This window comes from Desmodus rotundus, chromosome 8 (assembly GCF_022682495.2).
Source record: "Desmodus rotundus isolate HL8 chromosome 8, HLdesRot8A.1, whole genome shotgun sequence".
Lineage (NCBI taxonomy): Eukaryota > Metazoa > Chordata > Mammalia > Chiroptera > Phyllostomidae > Desmodus > Desmodus rotundus.
Window position 1 is genome coordinate 66,308,350 of NC_071394.1, and position 4,784 is coordinate 66,313,133.

The following is a 4,784-nucleotide window of genomic DNA, read 5'->3' on the forward strand; positions in this document are numbered from 1 at the left end:
GAGGGAGAGAAACATCAATGTGTGGTTACCTCTCACATGTCCCCCATTGAGGACCTGGCCCGCAACCCAGGCATGTGGCCTGACTGGGAATAGACCTGGCGACCTTTTGGTTTACAAGCCTGTGCTCAAACCACTGAATTACACCAGCTGGGACCTGAGTTATTTATTATTATCATCTTTTACAATAATTAGCTGAAGGAACAAAGTGCTTCACTGGCATTTCATAATGGTTTGGTAGAGTTTTTGCTATTAAACTTTACATGTTTTTGGTGTAATTCTTCATCCACTGAATGAATGTCAACACTAAACAAATAGTTGACTCCAAGGGAAAAGGCCATCTCTCTTGACAATTTATTATTTTCCAGGTGGGAACTTGGAAGTGTCCCAACTCTATTTTTGCTAACATAATCTCTTTAACAAAATCTGACAACTCGTTTCCTAAAACTATGTTATAACACAACATGTTTTCTTTTGTGGAGGAGAATGAAAATGTTCTATTTTTAAAACCATAGAAATATTAATTAGTTAACACTTTGAAATATGTTTTCTTAAATTTTAGTTCTAGCTGTCTCTTACAACCACCCACAAGCATATTTGTGTGCATAACCTCACACATACATACACACCATACACAAGCCTTTCAAATTTCATAACAAATTATAGCTATATAACAATTGAGAAAAATGTTTCATTTTAGAGGTATTCTTTATCCCATAACTCTGACAAAGCATTAGATTTTTTAAAGTTTTATTATTTAATATGGAGAAGCTATAAGGGTAAGCTATTGTGTTTTTATCTGAATACCAACTGGATGGCTATGAAGTTGTTTCTTTCTGTAATCAAAGTTGAAGATCATTGTTTCATAGATATAGTTATTTAGATAATTATATTTACCCTAGTAAATATATTTTTGGTTCCTTACATTGTTGACACTAAATTTCATAACACATCAATCCTAATGAACTTTAGATAAAATCTAGCCTTTGAGGAAAGAAAAGTCTTCACTTTTTCCAACTTTAAAAACTCAGGAATCTTCTGTTGGGTAGTTAGTGCTTGCATGCTACATAAACCATGACAGTTAGTGTCTTCACAAATTCAAATGTGGCTCCATCCAACAGCCTTAGATGGTGGCTTGAGGAACTGTGCCTTCCCAGGCCACATGAAAAGGAGAAGTGAAAGAGAGGACCCTGCCCCTTTGGGGACCAACCTAGAAGTCTCACCATCACTTCCACCACAGAAATTGCCCAAACATGGTCATATGGTCTCATCTAACATCAATGGAAGCTGGGAACTATAGTATTTAGTTGGTTTCAGCATACCCAGATTAAAATTGAGAGAGGAGCAGAGAAGGATGACTCAGTTACTAAAGGAAAAAGGGATAACAGATATTTGGTGAAAGTCTCTGCCATGTGGATAGATGTCTTTGCATTTAGCCACATATTATACCCAAGGACAAACAATTGTAAAATGTATAATTAATTTATGTAGCACTAGGAAAATAAAACACTGTTAAACCATGACACAATGAATTTCTTATTCACTAGTGTTTCATCTTTTATCTTTTGAAAATATTAATTTATAACTACTTAGAAATGCATATAATTTAGCTTTGACCAAGTCATCAATGCCCATGTTTTGCACTCAAGGCTTAGCACAGTGCTTAGGACATATAAATGTAGTTTTATTATTACTATTTCTTGAATTCTCTAAAATTGTGAAATCCAAAGTCTCTGATCTATTCAATGTTTTATATTCTTACTTCAATATTGAAATTGTATAATTTTCCAGAAGATAATCCACTTGATCCAGGATTCCAAATGTATTAAACTATTTTGCTCTGATTTAAATATCCCTTAATCATTTCTTGATAATTGTTCTCTTTGAAGTAATTATCTACTTTTTCATTCTGATTTATATGGGGTTTTTTAGTGTTTTCTTGATAAGCTTCGCCAAAGATTCAGCTATCTTATCAACATTTTCACAGAACTATTTCCCGGTTTGGTTTACTTGTTTGTGTTTGTGTGTGTGTGTGTGTGTGTGGTTACTTCTATATATTTATTTTGACATGTTTTTCCTGTATTTTTAATTTTAAGTATTAATTTGCTTCATGCTATTTTTTAAATATATTGGTATATATTTTTATCTTATAAACAGAATTAAAAAAAATTTTTTCTCAATTGTCATTAAAGAACACAGTCTATATGATGTTATTTGGGGGATATTATTAAGGACTCTTTTGTGGCTTAGTTTGATTTTTGTGACTGTTTCTTGTTTACCTGTGAAGAAGTGGCTTTGTATTCACTGTAAGAAATGTTCTATATATCTGTTCCAACTTATTGTATTTAAATTATTTATTACTTTGGGCATTGCATTAACAAATGTCATGGTAGGCTCAGATTGACAGAAGCATTAAACACAAGCAATTCATAAACATACCAAGAGGATTTACTTAACTAAGGATTTCAAAGTGAGTTGATGTAGTCAAGAAATATGACAGAGAAACTGCAACATTATCTTCAACTATGGGGTTGAAAGCTTTTACAATCCCCATTGGGGAGATGGTAGCTCTTGAATACAATGTCTGGAATGGGGAGGCTCATACCAGCCGCTGTAGAAAAATTAATTATCCTGGTGGACATTTTCTTGTACACAAGTCCATGTGCACATTATACTGGCATGGATATATGCTTATAACTGAATCATCTGGGTCCAAATTACCTCATCAATCCTAGAGCATTCTGGTATAAAAGATTACCATTATGTTTTTTCTAGTTTATTAGTTCTACTTCCTTGCTTGTATTGCTCAAGCATGCCCCTCTATTTCCCCACATGCTCATGGTTACAAACCTAGAAAGTTGCCTGGAGGAGATAGGTATAGGTATCAATGAGTCTGGAGTAGGGTGGCATGTTCCTGGGACACAGCGGCTCTGGTCTTCAATTTGGGTCTCCAGCTTTAATTGCCCAGCAAGCCTCCCTTAACACTTTTATGGACTGAATTATGTCCCCCCAACTCATGTGGTGAACCTACCCCCCTTTTTGATAGTATTTGGAGATAAGGCTTATGGGCAGCAATTAGGCTTAAGTAGGGTCATGAGGGAGGAGATCTGCATTATGAGACTCATGCCTTTTTAAAAAGAGACCTGGAGAGAATGAGGAAAGGTATGTGGGTACAATGTAGAGAGACCCACCATAAGATGCCAGTTTGTTGTCTCCTTGATCTTGAACTTGCAGTCTCCAGGACTGTGAGAAACAAATGTCAGTTGTTTACCCCATACTCCAGTCTGTGACATTTTGTCACACCAGCTGGAACAGAGACAAACACCTCTCCCCAATCCTTTCCAAGACTTGCTCTCCTAGGGCAAAGGGTGGGGAAAAGTAGGAGGAAATATACTCATTAGGATCCAGCAGCTGCCTCTATAAAGCCCCCTTGTTGCCTGACAGCTGTAGAGAGCAGGACCAATAAAATGGCATTGTTCCGGTCAAGATAGCATAAAGCATATAAAATGGAGTCACTCCTGTCAACCAAGATGACTGCCAGTTCGCTATGACATTTTGTTCAAGAGGGAATCTACCTAAGTCATGCTAGACACATCTGGCAAGGAGGGACACCTGATTAGTATTGTTATTGGGTTAGTATGGATTTGGATTAAATCTGCAAGATAAAAGCTGAGAGAACTTGCATTGATAAAGCCCAAGTGAATAGCATAGTCAACTGTGTTGGCTCCGTTATATCTTGGTGCCAGTGTTGCCACTATGACGGGTGGTCACGCAGGCAGCTCAGTGCTTTCAGTTCTTAAGGCCCAGGTCAGATAATCTGAGTAAGGAACAAAGACAGTCTTATAAGAAAGACTATATCCACGAGAACCAAGATGGCGACATAAGTAGACACACTGCGCCTCCTGGCACAATCAGAAATGACAGAAAATCGAATGGCAAGGAAGTCCGACACCAAGTAGATAAAAAAGAACATACATCCAGACTGGTAGGAGGGGCAGAGACAGGCACTGGGGTGGAGAGGACTTGTGTGGCCTTGGCGGGACCGAGACTGGCAGAGTGTGGGATGAACAGGGCAGGCAGTCTGACCACTAACAGACCTTGTGACCCCGCATTCGCGCACACATAAACCGAGAGGGCCTGACTCAGAGTGGTGGAGAACAGGGCAGGCAGAGCCGGGAGTAGTACACCACAGCCCCACACTTGCACACAGATAAACTGGGACGAACTGAGGGGAACGAAGCAGACTGCGTAACCCAGGGCTCCAGCCTAGGGAAATAAAGCCTCAAACCTCTGATTGAAAATGCCGTGGGGGTTGGGGAGGCAGCAGGAGAGACATCCAGCCTCACAGAAGAGGTCGTTGGAGAGACCTACAGGGGCCTAAGGTGTGCACAAGCCCACCCACTCAGGAACCAGCACCAGAGGGGCCCAATTTGATTGTGGGTAGCAGAGTGAAATACTGAAATCTAGGTGGAGAGTGGAGCAGGTGCCATTGCTCTCTCTCGGCCCCTCCCCCACATACAGCATCACAGCTCAGTGACAAGCGTTACCCTGCCTCACCCCGGGAACACCTAAGTCTCAGCCCCTTTAAGTAACAGACACGCCAAGACAAAAAAAAAAAAAAAAAAAAGGCCAAATGACAGAACACTTCAAAGCTCCAGAAAAAATACAACTAAGTGAGGAAGAGATAGCCAACCTATCGGATGCACAGTTCAAAACACTGGTTATTAAGACACTCACAGAATTGGGTGAATTTGTTCGAAAACTAGATGAAAAAATGAAGCCTATGC